Consider the following 20,597-nt stretch of genomic DNA (forward strand, 5'->3'; position numbering starts at 1 on the left):
CACGAGTGTTCCAGACGTTGGTGTTGGGGTATGTATCGCTGGGCAGTGTGTTGATCCTGGCCTGAGCTGTCTGCACTTTTTGTTTCCGTGCAGAGCAGGTTGTGCTCCAGGCATGATGTTTGCCTCCACAATTTGGACATTTGGCTGTAGTGGTCTGGTTTGCCTTGTGCTTGGCAATACAGTCTTTGGTGGGATGTCTCAGGCTGCACACTCCGCACCTCTCCTGTCCTGTGCAGCGTGACTGATGGTGGCCGTATTTCTGACACCTGAAGCAGCGTAGGGGTTCCGGGACGTATGGCCTCTGTCGGTATGTCCCCCAATTTCCAAGACCGAAAGTTTCCGGCACATGTCCCATGACGGTCACCAGAACCTGACGCGTCGCTGCCTTGTCTACTTTTGTGTGGCAACGTTCCGCACTCAGGACTTGCTTGTGTTCTAGCACTGGATCCAGGGGAAAGTCGATTGGGTATCCCAAAAGCACGACTCGTGTGCGTCGTTCTGAAGGGTCCAGCTTTACCAAGCACACAGGTTTCCCCTGCAGGACTCTTACCGTCTCTAAGTAATGTGCAGTCTGTTGGTCTTGAGGTGTCAGTATTATTTCTCCCTTCAGGTTGACTGTAATGGAAAGTTTGAGCTCTGGTTGTTCTTTTTCCATCGCCGTTACTACTCCATATGCTGTAGGAAAGTGGTCGGTCTGCATTATCTTGAATTTCGGAAGAAGTGCAGAGGCTGGCGAAGTCTGGTGTGAGACTGGTGGTGTCCTCCCCTGTCCCATACTGCTGTCCTGCGGCTGGGCTGTGGAGAGAGGAACAATGGCCGACATTGGCTGGCGTGAAACCGGTGGTGTCCTCTCCTGACTCATACTGCCGTCCCGCGGCAGCGTTGCGGACAGAGAAGCATTGACTGACACTGGCTGGTGTGTGACTGACGCTGTCCTCTCTAGGTCCATTACGTCCGCTGACTTGCTGGTAGAAGCAAGTGGTAAAGCCTCGATAGCAGTTTTCTTTGGGGCCTGCTGCACATCGGTCCCTCATCCTTCCTCGTCCGAAAGCTGCGTCCATTCCCTCTTGCGCTGAGCCTTCCCCATGGCTCGCTTCACGTAGTGAGAACCGACTCAAACCACCGGAGCAGCAGGCGACACGTCCTCACTGCACAGTAGCTCAGGAGCCCACTGAACACACATGTTATGCAAAATATGTTACAATTCCATTTCAATGTTTCTGATTGCATTTAAATTGAATTTTCATAGATTTTTATTTATTTTAATTTTGATTTAATTATTTTGAGTGAATTGCTTTGAAATTGAGCTGTGATGTTTACCATACTGTTCATTTCGTGAGTATAGTATATTTTATTTTTCATATTTTCATTTAATTTTTTAACTGTTTTTCTTATATTTTAGTGATGAGAACATCAGATCACTTTATGTTCCCAAATTTTTGACACAGGTGGAAACTGAGTACCCAAATGAGCCACAGGGATGTTAGAAAGAACATTTTCAGAATCAGAGTAGTTAACAGAGGGAATGCATTTGGCGTGCACCTCCATGTGGTGGAGGCTTTTTTTTTTTTTTTTTTTTTTTTAGCAGGGATAATCCTGCGCGTGCCCTAAGCCTCTGGCTGGCCTACTAAGTGATGCTTGTGTCTGTTTTACTTGGGCGGAGGATGAATATTTATGACTCGTATGGTCGCTTCAGTAAGATTTTGCCATATGTGGTTAACAACTTCCTCTGCTCTGTTGAATCTAAGTTGAAATCTTAATGGGTTTGTAACTGTGCACTGTGTTAGATAATGTTCCAGTGGTCTGTCGGGCATTTCTCCACAGTGTTGACATTTCCTCTCACCTTCCGGAACCTGTAAGCCTATTTCCCATGCACATGGGTATCCAAGCCTGATGCGATGTAAGTGCACTTCTGTTGGTCTACTGCCCCCTTTCATCAAAGTAAGTGGTTCGTAGTTGGTTGAATTCTTGTACCAACCCGCAGATCCTGATGTTGCAACTGCTGTGGTGTGGTCACTGTACATCTTTCGCATTGCTCTGTTTCGAATTACTTTCTTCATCTGGGATAGACTCTGTGGTATGTAAATGTCTACATTTCTCCTCTTAGTAGCAAGTTTTGCAGCTTCGTCTGCAATGTCATTACCTATTAGTCCCACATGACTTGGCACCCAGTTGATAAGTACCTGTCGGCCTTGTCGTTTGGGTAACTTGTGATCAGATGTATGTTATCACATATGTGTTCTTGTTGCAAGGTTTCAATGGCGGTTCTCGAATCTGTATGGATGATAACATGTTGTCGGTGTTCAGCAAGAGCATGTTCCAAAGCCTTTTGAATGGCTAGCATCTCTGTTTGTAAAGTCGAACACCCATTTGAGAGCCTCCAACTATATACAGAGTTTCCTGCTGTAACTGCAGCTCCGGTTTCTTGTCCCTGCTGCTCTACTGACCCATCCGTGAAGTAAGTGAAGCTGTCGGATGCCATGTTTGCTTCTATATGCATCTGTGTAATGTTACGTAGCAGATGAGGATGTGTCTGGTTCTTCTTTCCTTCAAGAGCCATAATCTTAAAGTCTGCTGGCAGAGATTCCCAAGGGGCTTGTATAACAAAGTCTGCATGTATGTCGTCGACACCCCTCTCAGTGACTGTGTTTGTCATATCGAACGTATTGATGGTGTTTATCGCACAATGGGTCCATCTGTTGCCATTGGAGGCTCGTCTGTCCAGAGTTAGTGCTCCAGTGATTATATCTTTAAGTGAACTGATTCTAGGTCTAGTCAATATCTCGGTCAGCATGCACGCAGCAATCCCCTTTACTCTTATTTCAATCGACGTTAGCTTTGTTTCTAGTCTTAGGTTCAGTATTTTAGTCCATCTGGGAGCACCTGTTATGATTCGCAATGCATCATTTTGAAGAACCTCAACGTTTGCCCACTGACCAGGAGAAAGAGTGAGTAAGGCAGGCGCTGCATAATCAACCAGGGAACGAACGGCGTGTATGTAAAACATTCTCAACACTCTGTGTCCCGCTCCTAGACGGGGCCCTGTGATTGCTCTCATTATATTTATTCGTGACTTTGCTTTCTCCTTTAGATATTGAATTTGCTTATTGAATGTCATTTTAAAATCAATCCACACTCCGAGATATCGATATTGTGTAACCCACTGAAGGTTAATGTCTTGAATGCGTAGGTGGTGGTGGAGGCTGACTCCATTCACAGTTTCTAATGTAGATATGATAGAGCCCAGTAGACTCAGGAATCTGTACATCGGTTGATTGACAGTTGAGAGGCAGGACCAAAGAGCCAGAGCTCAACCCCCACAAGCACAATTAGGTGAGTACTCATGTAAATATATTTATATGTAGATGTGATAGAGCCCTGAAGGCTGAGGAATATGTACATCAGTTGATTGATGGTTGCGAGGTGGGATCAAAGAGGCAGAGCTCAATCCCTGCAAGCACAACTAGGTGAGTACAACTAGGTGAGTACAACTAGGTGAGTACACACACACACAAACACACAAACAGGGCTGTGAAGGTTTCAGTGACTACATAGCAGGTACTGTAACAAATGGAGGGAAAAAAATTATAGTCGTAGTCATATATAATCCACCACCAAATGACAGAAGACCTAGACAGGAATATGATAGAAACAACATGGCCACCATTAACATAATAGAAAGAGCAGCTTCTGTTGCTAGCAGGAATGGATCTGGACTACTAATTATGGGAGACTTAAACCATGGGAAGATAGATTGGAAGAACAGAGACCCGCATGGAGGACCAGAAACATGGAGAGCTAAGCTGCTGGACGTGGCAACAAGAAACTTTCTAAGCCAGCACATCAAAGAACCAACAAGAATGAGAGGAGAAGATGAACCAGCAATGCTTGATTTGATATTTACCCTAAATGAGAGGGATATAAGAGAAGTTAAGATGGAAGCGCCCTTGTGAATGAGTGACCATAGTGTATTGAACTTTGAGTACCTGGTAGAGCTAGGACTTATCTCCCCCAAAAAAGAACTAGGAATAAAAAAGCTGGCATACCGAAAGGGGAATTATGAACAGATGAGAAGTTTCCTAAGTGAAATACCTTGGGACACAGACCTCAGAGACAAGTCTGTACAGGGTATGATGGACTATGTTACCCAAAAGTGTCAGGAGGCAGTAAACAGGTTCATCCCGGCCCAAAGGGAAAAATCCGAGAAGCAACAGAAGAATCCATGGTATAATAGGGCATGTGTGGAAGCGAAGAAGCTGAACAAAAGGGCGTGGAGGAACTTCCGGAATAACAGAACACCAGAAAGCAGAGAGAGATACCAGAGAACCAGGAATGAGTACGTCAGGGTGAGCAGAGAAGCAGAGAAAAATTTTGAAAATGATATAGCAAACAAAGCCAAGACCGAACCAAAGCTACTCCACAGTCACATCAGAAGGAAAACAACAGTGAAAGAACAGGTAGTGAAACTTAGAACAGGCGAGGACAGGTATACAGAGAATGACAGAGAGGTGTGTGAAGAACTCAACAAGAGGTTCCAGGAGGTCTTCACAATAGAACAAGGTGAGGTCACTGTGCTAGGAGAAAGGGAGGTAAACCAGGCGGCCTTGGAAGAGTTCGAAATTACGAGAGAGGAGGTCAAGAGACACCTGCTGGATCTGGATATTAGAAAGGTTGTTGGTCCAGATGGGATCTCACCATGGGTACTGAAAGAGTGTGCAGAGGCACTTTGCTTGCCACTCTCCATAGTGTATAGTAAGTCACTGGAGACGGGAGACCTACCTGAAATATGGAAGACGGCGAATGTGGTCCCAATATACAAAAAGGGCGACAGACAAGAGGCACTGAACTACAGGCCAGTGTCCTTGACTTGTATACCATGCAAGGTGATGGAGAAGATCGTGAGAAAAAACTTGGTAACACATCTGGAGAGAAGGGACTTCGTGACAAATCGCCAACATGGGTTCAGGGAGGGTAAATCTTGCCTAACAGGCTTGATAGAATTCTACGATCAGGTGACAAAGATTAAGCAAGAAAGAGAGGGCTGAGCGGACTGCATTTTCTTAGATTGTCGGAAAGCCTTTGACACAGTACCGCATAAGAGGCTGGTACATAAGCTGGAGAGACAGGCAGGTGTAGCTGGTAAGGTGCTCCAGTGGATAAGAGATTATCTAAGCAATAGGAAGCAGAGAGTTACGGTGAGAGGTGAGACCTCCGATTGGCGTGAAGTCACCAGTGGAGTCCCACAGGGCTCTGTACTCGGTCCTATCTTGTTTCTGATATATGTAAATGATCTCCCGGAGGGTATCGATTCATTTCTCTCAATGTTTGCGGACGATGCTAAAATTATGAGAAGGATTAAAACAGAAGAGGACTGTTTGAGGCTTCAAGAAGACCTAGACAAGCTGAAGGAATGGTCAAACAAATGGTTGTTAGAGTTTAACCCAACCAAATGTAATGAAGATAGGTGTAGAGATAGGTGCACCTATCTTCAAATGTAATGAAGATAGGTGTAGGGAGCAGGAGGCCAGATACAAGGTATCATCTGGGAGAGGAAATTCTTCAGGAGTCAGAGAAGGAAAAAGACTTGGGGGTTGATATCACGCCAGACCTGTCTCCTGCAGCACATATCAAGCGGATAACATCAGCGGCATATGCCAGGCTGGCCAACATACGAACGGCATTCAGAAACTTGTGTAAAGAATCATTCAGAACCTTGTATACCACATATGTCAGGCCAATCCTGGAGTATGCAGCCCCAGCATGGAGTCCATATCTAGTCAAGGATAAGACTAAACTGGAAAAGGTTCAAAGGTTTGCCACCAGACTAGTACCCGAGCTGAGAGGTATGAGCTACGAGGAGAGACTACGGGAATTAAACCTCACTTCGCTGGAAGACAGAAGAGTTAGGGGGGACATGATCACCACATTCAAGATTCTGAAGGGAATTGATAGGGTAGATAAAGACAGTCTATTTAACACAAGGGGAACACGCACAAGGGGACACAGGTGGAAACTGAGTGCCCAAATGAGCCACAGAGATATTAGAAAGAACTTTTTTAGTGTCAGAGTGGTTGACAAATGGAATGCATTAGGGGGTGATGTGGTGGAGGCTGACTCCATACACAGTTTCAAGTGTAGATATGATAGAGCCCAATAGGCTCAGGAATCTGTACACCTGTTGATTGACGATTGGGAGGCGGGACCAAAGAGCCAGAGCTCAACCCCCGCAAACACAACTAGGTGAGTACAACTAGGTGAGTACACACACACACACACACACACACACTCAGTAGTTTCAAAGCGTTATATGACAAAGAGTGCCGGGAAGACGGGACACCACGAGCATAGCTCTCATCCTGTAACTACACTTAGGTAATTACACACACACGCACACACACACACACACACACACACACACACACACAAACACACACACTCACACACATACACACACACACACAAACACACACACACACACAAACACACGCACACACACACACACACACACTCACAGGTCAAGCGGGATGGTAAGACAACAGAATGAAGCTGGAGGAGAGGGACTGGACGAGTCATTCATGGAGATGATTGCTAAGGCATGGAAGGAAGTCAGTGGGGAATTGAAGGACCTGAGGGGGAACTATATGTAAGCTGCAGATAGAACTAAGTGCAGCACAAGAGGAGATAAAAAGCCTAAAAACAGGCCCTCATCAGACTCTGACCAGGGGACCAACCCCCAGGTGCCAGGAGATGTAGCAATAGCAGGGACCCCTACAATTGGCCCAACCTTTGCTGAAATGCTCAAGAGCCCAGGAGCAATGTCCACAGTCAAGGAAGTTGTAATGAAAGCAGTAACCTCACAGGAGGCAGCTAGATGCACAAGTCAGCTAATGGAAAGGAAAAGAGCTGTAGTAGTGGTAGGTGTGAAGGAACAACAGGGCTCCACAAGGGAGGAAACGAGAACAAAAGACAAAGCTGCAGTGGCAGGGATATTAAAGGAGATAGGAATGGAAGGGGTTGAACGAGACATAGAACAGTTTTTCCGGATTGGCCAGTACAACAGAGACAAAAAGAGATTGATCAAGGTAGCATTCAAGAGCGAGGACATCAAAGAGGACATCCTAGTAAGGAAGAGCAAACTGAGGTATGCAAGGAACTACAAAGAGGTATATGTTCAGAGGGACATGACCAGAGACGAGATAGTAAGGGCAGCAGATGCAAGGAAATGGCGCAAGGAGAGGGAAGAGAGCCAGGGAACCTCAGCCTCCAACCCAGCAATCCCAGAGGGGAGTGGGGAACCCCAATCCAGCAACCCAGGAACCCCAGGGGGGAATGCAACACCCCAGCCCACCACCCAATAGGGCCCTCTCTACCCCCCAGCACAAACCCTTCCTTGACCCTGCATAATGCCCATCATGAAACCCAAATCCTCCCCCTCCCCTTACCCCAAGTATCCCCTGCTTTCCCGGCCCCTGCTCTTCTCCCTGCCCCAAGCAGGCCTGAACAAGACCAAAGCCCTCTATCCCCCACTCCACCTCCCTCCAAACCCCTGTCAACTACACCGCAGGAGGGCGCGCCCTCTCCCCAAGCAATCCCTGCTCCCTCACCCCCAGGACTTCTTCCTGCCCCAAGCAGGCCTGAGGAAGGCCTAAGCCCTCCACCCCCAACTTCACCTCCCCCTGAACCCCTGGAAACTACCCCACAGGAGGATGAGCCTACCCAAGTAGCAATGACCATAGAACACCCTCCTACACTTGTGGGGAGTGAGGGTGAAATTGGATATAAGAAAGTGAGCTTCAAGGTAATGTACTCAAACATTTTTTTTTTTTTTTTTTTTTTTTTTTTTTTTTTTTTTTTTTTTTTTTTTTTTTTTTTGAGATATATACAAGAGTTGTTACATTCTTGTACAGCCACTAGTACGCGTAGCGTTTCGGGCAGGTCCCTGGAATACGATCCCCTGCCGCGAAGAATCGTTTTTTCATCCAAGTACACATTTTACTGTTGCGTTAAACAGAGGCTACAGTTAAGGAATTGCGCCCAGTAAATCCTCCCCGGCCAGGATACGAACCCATGACATAGCGCTCGCGGAACGCCAGGCGAGTGTCTTACCACTACACCACGGAGACTGTATGGTACATTGATGGGATTACCAATAAAGCAAGTGAACTGGCAGAAAGGGTGCAAGAAGAAAACCCAGATGTAATAGGACTGACGGAAACAAAATTGTCAGGAGTCATAACAGATGCTGTGTTTCCAAAGGACTACTATATAGTAAGGAAAGAGAGGGAAGGGAGAGGAGGTGGAGGAGTGGCCCTCCTGATAAGGAATGATTGGAGTTTTGATGAGATGGAAATTCCGGGCTTTGACGGATTCAGAGATTACATAACAGGAACTATAACAATAGGTGGACGTAAGATAATAGTGACAGTCATTTACAACCCTCCCCTAAATGACAGAAGACCTAGACAGGAGTTTGATAGGAACAACATGGCAACCATTAATATAATAGAGAGAGCAGCTTCAGTTGCCTGCAGGAATGGCTCAAGACTCTTAATCATGCGTGATTTCAACCATGGTAAGATAGACTGGGAGAATGGGGTCCCACATGGTGGTGCAGATACGTGGCGAGCTAAACTCTTGGAAGTGGCAACAAGGAATTTTCTGAGCCAGCATGTCAAGGAACCCACAAGAATGAGAGGCAATGATGAACCAGCTAGACTCGACTTGATATTCACCCTGAATGAGTCAGAAATAAGGGAAGTCAAAGTTGAAGCCGCCATAGGAATGAGTGACCACAGTGTACTGACCTTTGAGTACTTGGTGGAGGTAGGGATAACCTATCCAAGGATAGGAGCGGAGGGGAAAAGACTGAATTACCGAAGAGGAAAATATGACGAGATGAGGAACTTCCTCAGGGGAATTCCATGGGAAACAGAACTTAGAGACAAGAATGTGCAGGTCATGATGGATTTTGTCACCCAAAAGTGCCAGGAAGCTGCAGACAGGTTTATCCCCGTCCAAAAGGAGAAAAACGAAAAACAACAGAAAAACCCATGGTTCAACCAGGAATGTAAAGTAGCGAAACAACTGAGTAAAAGAACATGGAGAAACTACAGAAATAACAGAACACCAGAGAGCAGAGAGAGATACCAGAGGGTCAGAAATGAGTACATCAGAGTGAGGAGGGAAGCAGAGAGACAGTTTGAAAATGACATCGCGAGTAAAGCCAAGACCCAACCAAAGTTGCTCCACAGCCACATCAATAGAAAAACAGCTGTGAAGGAACAAGTGATGAAGCCGTGGAAAGGGGAGAACAGATACACAGAGAATGACAAGGAGGTGTGTGAAGAACTCAACAAGAGATTCCAGGAGGTCTTCACAATAGAACAAGGAGAATCCCATGCGCTAAATGAGGAGGCGGCAAACCAAGCAACCTTGGAGGAATTTGACCTCACCATTGATGAGGTCAAAAGGTGTCTGCTGGAACTGGATGTGACAAAGGCTGTTGGGCCTGATAAAATCTCACCATGGATACTAAAAGAAGGTGCAGAAGCACTAAGTGTGCCACTCTGTATGGTGTATAACAGGTCACTGGAAAAAGGAGACTTACCAGAAAGTTGGAAGACAGCTAACGTGGTCCCAATATACAAAAAGGGTGACAGGCAAGAGGCACTGGATTAAAGGCCAGTTTCCTTAACTTGTATACCATGCAAGGTGATGGAGAAGATCGTGAGGAAAAGCCTCGTAGAGCATCTGGAGGGAAATAACTTTGTAACGCTCCACCAACATGGGTTCAGAGATGGTAAATCGTGTCTCACAGGTTTAATAGAATTTTATGACCAGGCAACAAAAATTAGGCAGGAAAGAGAAGGGTGGGCCGACTGCATTTTCCTGGATTGCCAAAAAGCCTTTGACACAGTACCCCATAAAAGGCTGTTAAAAAAGTTGGAGCAACAGGCAGGAGTAAAAGGGAAGGTGCTCCAGGGGATAAGGCAGTACTTAAGCAACAGGAAACAGCGAGTAACGGTGAGGGGGGAGACATCAGAGTGGCGAGATGTCACCAGCGGAGTCCCACAGGGCTCAGTACTTGGACCCATCCTGTTTCTAATATATGTGAACGATCTTCCAGAGGGTATAGACTCATTCCTCTCAATGTTTGCTGATGATGCAAAAATTATGAGAAGAATCAAGACGGATGAAGATAGACAGAGACTACAGGATGACCTGGATAAACTGGAGGAATGGTCTAGAAAATGGCTGCTAAAGTTCAACTCACGAAATTGTAAAGTTATGAAATTAGGCGAAGGGAGCAGGAGGCTGAACGCAAGGTATCATCTGGGAGGGGAAATCCTGCAAGAGTCAAATAGAGAGAAGGATCTGGGGTTGATATCACACCGAACCTGTCCCCAGAGGCCCACATCAAAAGAATATCATCAGCGGCATATGCTAGACTGGCCAACAAAAGAACTGCCTTCAGAAACTTGTGTAAGGAATCTTTCAGAACCCTGTATACCACTTATGTAAGACCAATCCTAGAGTATGCAGCTCCAGCCTGGAGTCCATACCTAGTTAAACACAAGACAAAGTTAGAGAAGATTCAGCGGTATGCCACCAGGCTCGTCGCGGAACTGAGAGGATTGAGCTACGGGGAAAGGCTAAAGGAGCTGAACCTCACATCCCTGGAAAACAGAATAGTAAGGGGAGACATGATAACCACCTACAAAATTCTCAGGGGAATTGACAGGGTGGACAAAGACAAACTCTTCAGCACGGGTGGGACACAAACAAGGGGGACACAGGTGGAAACTTAGTACCCAGATGAGCCACAGAGACGTTAGAAAGAATTTTTTCAGTGTCAGAGTAGTTAATAAATGAAATGCACTAGGAAGTGATGTGGTGGAGGCTGACTCCATACACAGTTTCATATGTAGATATGATAGAGCCCAGTAGGCTCAGGAATCTGTACACCAGTTGATTTACAGTTGAGAGGCGGGACCAAAGAGCCAAAGCTCAACACCCGCAAGCACAATTAGGTGAGTACAATTAGGTGAGTACACACACACTCACACACACACACACACAGGGCTCTGTACTCGGTCCTATCTTGTTTCTGATATATGTAAATGATCTCCCGGAGGGTATCGATTCATTTCTCTCAATGTTTGCGGACGATGCTAAAATTATGAGAAGGATTAAAACAGAAGAGGACTGTTTGAGGCTTCAAGAAGACCTAGACAAGCTGAAGGAATGGTCGAACAAATGGTTGTTAGAGTTTAACCCAACCAAATGTAATGTAATGAAGATAGGTGTAGGGAGCAGGAGGCCAGATACAAGGTATCATCTTGGAGAGGAAATTCTTCAGGAGTCAGAGAAGGAAAAAGACTTGGGGGTTGATATCACGCCAGACCTGTCTCCTGCAGCACATATCAAGCGGATAACATCAGCGGCATATGCCAGGATGGCCAACATACGAACGGCATTCAGAAACTTGTATAAAGAATCATTCAGAACTTTGTATACCACATATGTCAGGCCAATCCTGGAGTATGCAGCCCCAGCATGGAGTCCATATCTAGTCAAGGATAAGACTAAACTGGAAAAGGTTCAAAGGTTTGCCACCAGACTAGTACCCGAGCTGAGAGGTATGAGCTACGAGGAGAGACTACGGGAATTAAACCTCACTTCGCTGGAAGACAGAAGAGTTAGGGGGGACATGATCACCACATTCAAGATTCTGAAGGGGATTGATAGGGTAGATAAAGACAGTCTATTTAACACAAGGGGAACACGCACAAGGGGACACAGGTGGAAACTGAGTGCCCAAATGAGCCACAGAGATATTAGAAAGAACTTTTTTAGTGTCAGAGTGGTTGACAAATGGAATGCATTAGGAAGTGATGTGGTGGAGGCTGACTCCATACACAGTTTCAAGTGTGGATATGACAGAGCCCGATAGGCTCAGGAATCTGTACACCTGTTGATTGACGCTTGAGAGGCGGGACCAAAGAGCCAGAGCTCAACCCCCGCAAACACAACTAGGTGAGTACACACACACACACACACACACACACACACACACACACACACACACACACACACACACACACACACACACACAGGGGCCTCATAGCCTGGTGGATAGCGCGCAGGATTCGTAATTCTGTGGCGCGGGTTCGATTCCCGCACGAGGCAGAAACAAATGGGCAAAGTTTCTTTCACCCTGAATGCCCCTGTTACCTAGCAGTAAATAGGTACCTGGGAGTTAGTCAGCTGTCACGGGCTGCTTCCTGGGGTGTGTGTGTGTGTGTGGTGTGGAAAAAAAAATTAGTTAGTGTAGTTAGTAAACAGTTGATTGACAGTTGAGAGGCGGGACCAAAGAGCCAGAGCTCAACCCCCGCAAGCACAACTAGGTGAGTACACACACACACACACACACACACACACACACACACACACACACACACTCCTTGATGATAAAGGAATGGAGGTTCAAGGAGATGGTTATCCCAGGCTGTTAGGGGTACTGTACATTACATGCACCATGACGATGGGAACATTATGAGTAGAAGTAGCGGTGATATAAAACCCTCCACCAAACGACAGAAAACCCAGGCAAGAGGATGACAGAAACATCATGGCAGTTAACACTATAATTCAGAGGGCAGCCACTGCTGCCTGTAGAAACCGATCCCTTATGCTCATCATGGGGAATATCAATCATGGAAGGATAGACTGGGAGAACAAGGAACCACACGGAGGTGAGGAAACATGATGAGCTAAACTATTTGAGGTGGCGACAAAACCTTTTAAGGCAGCATGTCAGGGGACCCACTAGGATGAGAGGAAACGATGATGTGCGAGACTCGACCTAGTCTTCACTCTGAACGACTCCGACTTAAGGGAAATCGGTTTCGAGGACCCAGTCGGAATAAGCAATCACAGTGTAATCACGTTTGAGTATTTGGTCGAAGAATGGTTAATATACTCAAGGAAGGGACCTGAAAACAAAAGGCTGGTATTCCGAAAGGGAAACTACGAGGAGATAAGAAAATTCGTAACATATATAACTTGGGAAAGCTTAGGGGAAAGACGGCCCAAGATATGATGGACTACATCACGAAGAAGTTTAAGGCGGCAGCAGACAAGTTTGACCCGGTCTGAAAGGAAAAAAATGAAACGCAGATGAGAATCCCATGGTTTAATTAGAGAAGTAAGCTAGGAGGGCAACAAAATACAAGGGTGCGGAGAAACAATAGAAATAACAGGACACTTGAGAGCCGAGAAAGATACCAGAGTGCAAGAAATGAATACGTCAGGGTGAGGAGAGAGGCAGAAGGACAATACGAAAATGAGATAGCAAGTATGGAAAATACTCAACCTAAATTGCTGCACAGCCACATCAGAAGAAGGAAAACAGTTAAGGAACTGGTAATGAAATTGAGGATACGGTCTGGCAGATTCACTACAAACGATGAGGAAGTGTGCGATGTTTACCAGTTGGTTGATCACATGCTGAAAATTATACTATGTTCAAGAAAAACATTGCTTGCTCTAAATTCTTGTGACCCGGGTTCGAATCCCGAACAAAGGCTCTGATAATTTTCAATAGGCATATTTCATTGTAAAAAGGATATTTAAATAACGTAACTAAACTCAAATATCCACGGCCTGTTGGTCTAGTGGTATGATTCCTGCTTTGGGTGCAGGAGGTCCCGGGTTCAACTCCCGGACAGGCCCTCAATATTTTCCTTTCGAGCAAGTTAATTATACTGTAAATTTAATTGCTTACATTTTGCCAACATTAAGAAACGCACTATTAAACATAGGAGACATCATAAGGCTTAATTTTTAATTAGCAAACCAGTATGATGCATATAATTTAAAATGTAATTAACTAATCTATATTAATGAAAATGGAAATGTTCGTTTGTTAAGAATCGCTAATCTCCGAAAGTTCTTCACCGATTGCTTTGAAATTTTCACACAACGTTCCATTCGCATCCGAGCAGGTTTTTATATACATACTATATAGATGTTACGTTTGTGACGGTAAAAACCATGCTTTTTCTGAAAAAAACTGTATTTTTCATGTGTTTTCATGTGAAGGAAATCTTCAAAATCTCTTTACTAATTGCTTTGAAATTTTGACACCACGTTGCATTCGAATAGGCGCGTCTTTTTGTACATCTACTATATACATGCCTCACCTGTGAAAGGAAAAAACATGTTTTTTTTTTAAACAGTGCCATCTGTTTGAGGTAGGAGCAACACACGCTGTAATCTTCGAAAGTGCTTCACCGATTGCATTGGAATTTTGACACAACGTTACACTCGAATAGGTGCGTCTTTTTATATATCTACTATATAGATGCCATCCGTTTGACAGGTAAAAACGTGCATTTTTTTGAGAAACAGCACCATCTGTTGCATATAATAACAACATGCACGCTATACTAAATATGTCACAAATTCCGTTTAAATGTTTCCGATAGCATTGATAAATTATATTTTCATAGATTTCGATTTATTTTATTTTTTATTGAATTATTTTGTGTGACAGTGTGTTGAAATTGTGCTGTGTAGTTTACCATACCATTCATTCTGTAGGAATAAGTATGGAAGCTACACCTGTGACAGGTAAAACTATGTTTTTCTTGAAAAACAGCGCCATGCGTTGCATGTAAGAACAACACACATGTTATGCAAAATATGTTACAATTCCATTTCAATGTTTCTGATTGCATTTAAATTGAATTTTCATAGATTTTTATTTATTTTCATTTTGATTTAATTACTTTGAGTGAATTGCTTTGGAATTGAGCTGTGATGTTTACCATACCGTTCATTTCGTGAGTATAGTATATATAATTTTTCATATTTTCATTTAATTTTTTCACTGTTTTTCTTATATTTTAGTGATGAGAACATCAGATCACTTTATGTTCCTTAATTTCTGACACAGGTGGAAACTGAGTACCCAAATGAGCCACATGGATGTTAGAAAGATAATTTTCAGAATCGGAGTAGTTAACAGAGGGAATGCATTAGGCAGTGATGTGGTGGAGGCTGACTCCATTCACAGTTTCTAATGCAGATATGATAGAGCCCAGTAGACTCAGGAATCTGTACATCGGTTGATTTACAGTTGAGAGGCAGGACCAAGGAGTCAGAGCTCAACCCCCACAAGCACAATTAGGTGAGTACTCATGTAAATATATTTATATGTAGATGTGATAGAGCCCTGAAGGCTGAGGAATATGTACATCAGTTGATTGATGGTTGCGAGGTGGGATCAAAGAGGCAGAGCTCAATCCCTGCAAGCACAATCCCTGCAAGCACAATCCCTGCAAGCACAACTAGGTGAGTACACACACACACACACACAAATACACACACACACACACACACACACACACACACACACACCACCTTTGAGGATCACCCTAAATGGTACCAAACAAATGGAAGAAGTATTAAGGAATGCTAGAAAATTACAAAGTGATGAGGATGGGAAAGTGTGGTCGTTAAGACGAGATCTTTCAAAAGAAGATTGAGAGAAGCTGAAACTGAACCTCGCCGAGGCAAAACGTTTAAATGAGAGCAGGAATGAAGAAGAAATCAATTCTTTTTTCTACAAAGTGATAGGGGTAGGCAGACCAGTAAAGTGGTACATAAAGGCAAACCAACAAAATCATTAGAGAAAGGGGGGAGTGAAAATAAGAAGAGGGGGAACAAGTTCCTCAAGATTGCATACACCAACATAGATGGAGTAAGATCAAAGATACTGGAGTTAAGTGATATAATACAGCTGCAGACACCAGACATTGTTGCACTCACGGAGACAAAACTTGAAGATGCTATTTTAAATGAGGTCATATTCCCAAGGGGCTACTCAATTTGGAGACGGGACAGAAAAATCAGGAAAGGCGGTGGCGTTGCTGTGCTGGTGAAGGAACACCTAAAGGTGAACGAAATAATGACTGCCAATCCACAAGAAGTTGACATAATAGCACTAGAGATCTGCCATGAGGATGATAAACTAATGATCAAAAATGCATATAGTCCACCGTTAAGCAGCACATGGTCAAAGGAGGAGCTAGATAGTAAACGAGAAGGTCTTATAACAATAATGAGAGAGATCATAGCGAGAGCGGATAACGATAGTTCACAACTGATGATAGTCATAGACTTCAACTTGAAATCCATAGACTGGGAAGCATGTGAAGCTAAAACAGAAGATTTCTGGACCTGTAAATTTGTAGACCTCATCCTGGAAACATTCTTGTATCAACATGTTAAACAAGCTACGAGGATGAGGGAAGGGGACGTCCCCTCCATGCTAGATTTGATATTTACCAGGAAGGAGGAAGAAATATTTGACATTCAGTACCTTCCTCCCTTGGGTAAAAGTGACCATGTCTTTTTGGGAATAAAGTATGCAATGCGTTATAATCTGGAAGAAAATATGACGGTCGATGCAAATGAAAAACCTGACTTTAGGAGAGGACATTATGGCAACCTTAGAACATTTTTTAGTGAGTATAATTGGACAGACTTGTTGCTAGGCAAGGAAGTGAATGAGATGTATGCCAGGTTTTGTGAAATATATGATAAAGGCACAAACAAATTTATACCAAAACAGAGATGTAGAACTAGGAAACAGGATTGGTTCAACAGAAAGTGCGAGAGGGCCAGAGACCAAAAGACACAAAAATGGAATCAATACAGGAAGAGGCCGAACCCCCAAACATACCAGCGATACAAAGATACGAGAAACAACTACAAGGCAATGAGGAGAGAGGCAGAAAGAAATTTTGAAAAAGGGATTGCAGACAAATGCAAAACAGACCCAGGTCTGTTCTATAAATTCATAAACAACAAATTGCAGGTAAAGGATAATATTCAGAGGTTGAAAATGGGAAATAGATTCACGGAAAATGAAAAGGAAATGTGTGAAACATTAAACGAAAAGTTCCAAAGTGTGTTTGTACAAAATGAAATCTTCAGGGAACCAGATACAATAAGAATTCCAGAGAACAACATAGAGCACATAGAGGTGTCTAGAGACGAAGTGGAAAAAATGCTCAAGGAGCTAAATAAGAACAAAGCAGTTGGTCTAGATGGAGTTTCACCATGGGTTCTGAGAGAATGTGCACTTGAGCTCAGCATTCCTCTTCAACTGATTTTTCAGGCATCCCTGTATACAGGAGTTGTAGCTGATGTGTGGAAAAAGGCTAACATAGTTCCAATCTACAAAAGTGGAAGCAGGGAAGACCCCCTTAATTATAGACCGGTATCATTGACAAGTGTAATAGTCAAAATATTGGAAAAAATAATTAAACTAAATGGGTAGAACACCTGGAGAGAAATGATATAATATCAGACAGACAGTATGGTTTTCGATCTGGAAGATCCTGTGTATCGAATTTACTCAGTTTCTATGATCGAGCAACAGAGATATTACAGGAAAGAGATGGTTGGGTTGACTGCATCTATCTGGACCAAAAAAAGGCTTTCGACAGAGTTCCACATAAGAGGCTGTTCTGGAAACTGGAAAATATTGGAGGAGTGACAGGTACGCTTCTAACATGGATGAAAAATTTTCTGACTGATAGAAAAATGAGGGCTGTGATCAGAGGCAATGTATCGGACTGGAGAAATGTCACAAGTGGAGTACCACAGGGTTCAGTTCTTGCACCAGTGATGTTTATTGTCTACATAAATGATCTAACAGTTGGTATACAGAATTATATGAACATGTTTGCTGATAATGCTAAGGTAATAGGAAGGATAAGAAACTTAGATGATTGCCATGCCCTTCAAGAAGACCTGGACAAAATAAGTACATGGAGCGCCACTTGGCAAATGGAATTTAATGTTAATAAATGCCATGTTATGGAATGTGGAATAGGAGAACATAGACCCCACACAACCTATATATTATGTGAGAAATCTTTAAAGAATTCTGATAAAGAAAGCGATCTAGGGGTGGTTCTAGATAGAAAACTATCACCTGAGGACCACATAAAGAATATTGTGCGAGGAACCTATGCCACGCTTTCTAACTTCAGAATTGCTTTTAAATACATGGATGGCGATATACTAAAGAAATTGTTCACGACTTTTGTTAGGCCAAAGCTAGAATATGCAGCAGTTGTGTGGTGCCCATATCTTAAGAAGCACATCAACAAACTGGAAAAGGTGCATAGATATGCTACTAAGTGGCTCCCAGAACTGAAGGGCAAGAGCTACGAGGAGAGGTTAGAGGCATTAAATATGCCAAAACTAGAAGACAGAAGAAAAAGAGGTGATATGATCACTACATATAAAATAGTAACAGGAATTGATAAAATCGATAGGGAAGATTTCTTGAGACCTGGAACGTTAAGAACAAGAGGTCATAGATATAAACTAGCTAAACACAGATGCCGAAGAAACATAAGAAAATTCACTTTCGCAAACAGAGTGGTAGACGGTTGGAACAAGTTAGGGGAAAAGGTGGTGGAGGCCAAGACCGTCAGTAGTTTCAAAGCGTTATATGACAAAGAGTGCTGGGAAGACGGGACACCACGAGCGTAGCTCTCCATCCTGTAACTACACTTAGGTAATTACACTTAGGTAATTACAGACACACACACACACTCCTTGATGATAAAAGAATGGAGGTTCAAGAAGATGGTTATCCCAGGCTGCTAGGGGTACTGTACATTACATGCACCATGACGATGGGAACATTATGAGTAGAAGTAGCGGTGATATATAACCCTCCACCAAACGACAGAAAACCCAGGCAAGAGGATGACAGAAACATCATGGCAGTTAACACTATAATTCAGAGGGCAGTCACTGCTGTCTGTAGAAACCGATCCCTTCTGCTCATCATGGGGAAGATCAATCATGGATGGATAGACTGGGAGAACAAGGAACCACACAGAGGTGAAGAAACATGGTGAGCTAAACTATTTGAGGTGGCGACAAAACCTTTTAAGGCAGCATTTCAGAGGACCCACTTGGATGAGAGGAAACGATAATGTGCGAGACTCGACCTAGTCTTCACTCTGAACGACTCCGACTTAAGGGAAATCGGTTTCGAAGCCCCAGTCGGAATAAGCAATCACAGTGTAATCACGTTTGAGTATTTGGTCGAAGAATGGTTAATATACTCAAGGAAGGGACCTGAAAACAAAAGGTTGGTATTCCGAAAGGGAAACTACGAGGGGATAAGAAAATTCGTAACATATATAACTTGTGAAAGCTCAGGTGGAAAGACGGCCCAAGATATGATGGACTACATCACGAAGAAGTTTAAGGAGGCAGCAGACAAGTTTGTCCCGGTCTGAAAGGAAAAAAATGAAACGCAGATGAGAATCCCATGGTTTAATTAGAGATGTACGCTGGTAAGGCAACAACATACAAGGGTGCGGAGAAACAATAGAAATAACAGGACACTTGAGAGCCGAGAAAGATACCAGAGTGCAAGAAATGAATACGTCAGGGTGAGGAGAGAGGCAGAAGGACAATACGAAAATGAGATAGCAAGCATGGAAAATACTCAACCTAAATTGCTGCACAGCCACATCAGAAGAAGGAAAACAGTGAAGGAACTGGTAATGAAATTGAGGATACGGTCTGGCAGATTCACTACAAACGATGAGGAAGTGTGCGATGTTTACCAGTTGGTTGATCACATGCTGAAAATTATACTTTGTTCGTGAAAAACATTGCTTGCTCTAAATTCTTCTGACCCGGGTTCGAATCCCGAACAGGCTCTGATAATTTTCAATGGGCATATTTCATTGTAAAAAGGAGATTTAAATAACGTAACTAAACTCAAATATCCACGGCCTGTTGGTCTCGTGGTATGATTCCTGCTTTGGGTGCAGGAGGTCCCGGGTTCAAATCCCGGACAGGCCCTCAATATTTTCCTTCCAGAGCAAGTTAATTATACTGTAAAATTAATTGCTTACATTTTACCAACATTAAGAAACGCACTATTAAACATCGGAGACATCATAAGACTTAAAGTTTTAATTAGCAAACCAGTACGGTGCATATAATTTAAAATGTAATTAACTAATCTATATAAATGAAAATGGAAATGTTCATTTGTTAAGAATCGCTAATCTCCGAAAGTTCTTCACCGATTGCTTTGAAATTTTCTCAGAACGTTCCATTCGCATCCGAGCAGGTTTTTATATACATACTATATAGAGGTTACGTCTGTGACGGTAAAAACCATGCTTTTTCTGAAAAACTGTGTTTTTCATATGTTTTTCATGTGAGGGAAATCTTCTAAATCTCATTACCAATTGCTTTGAAATTTTGACACCACGTTGCATTCGAATAAGCGCGTCTTTTTATATATCTACTATATACATGCCTCACCTGTGAAAGGAAAAAACATGTTTTTTTTAAACAGTGCCATCTGTTTGAGGTAGGAGCAACACACGCTGTAATCTCTAAAAGTTCCTCACCGATTGCTTTGAAATTTTGACACAACGTTGCACTCGAATAGGTGCGTCTTTTTATATATCTACTATATAGATGACAGGTAAACTTTTGACAGGTAAAAACGTGCATTTTTTGAGAAACAGCGCCAT

At 43.4% G+C, this 20,597-nt stretch overlaps 2 non-coding genes across 2 annotated transcripts; both read left to right on the forward strand.

Annotated features, from left to right (window-relative positions):
- Nucleotides 1-13,662: 13,662 nt before the first annotated feature.
- Nucleotides 13,663-13,734, forward strand: TRNAP-UGG (transfer RNA proline (anticodon UGG)). Its single transcript has one exon. It is a non-coding gene; the product is annotated as a tRNA-Pro (tRNA).
- A 6,105-nt stretch (nt 13,735-19,839) lies between these two features.
- TRNAP-UGG (transfer RNA proline (anticodon UGG)) lies at nt 19,840-19,911 on the forward strand. The gene has a single exon. It is a non-coding gene; the product is annotated as a tRNA-Pro (tRNA).
- The last annotated feature ends 686 nt before the right edge of the window (nt 19,912-20,597 follow it).

This window comes from Procambarus clarkii, chromosome 1 (assembly GCF_040958095.1).
Source record: "Procambarus clarkii isolate CNS0578487 chromosome 1, FALCON_Pclarkii_2.0, whole genome shotgun sequence".
NCBI classification, from domain to species: Eukaryota; Metazoa; Arthropoda; class Malacostraca; order Decapoda; family Cambaridae; genus Procambarus; species Procambarus clarkii.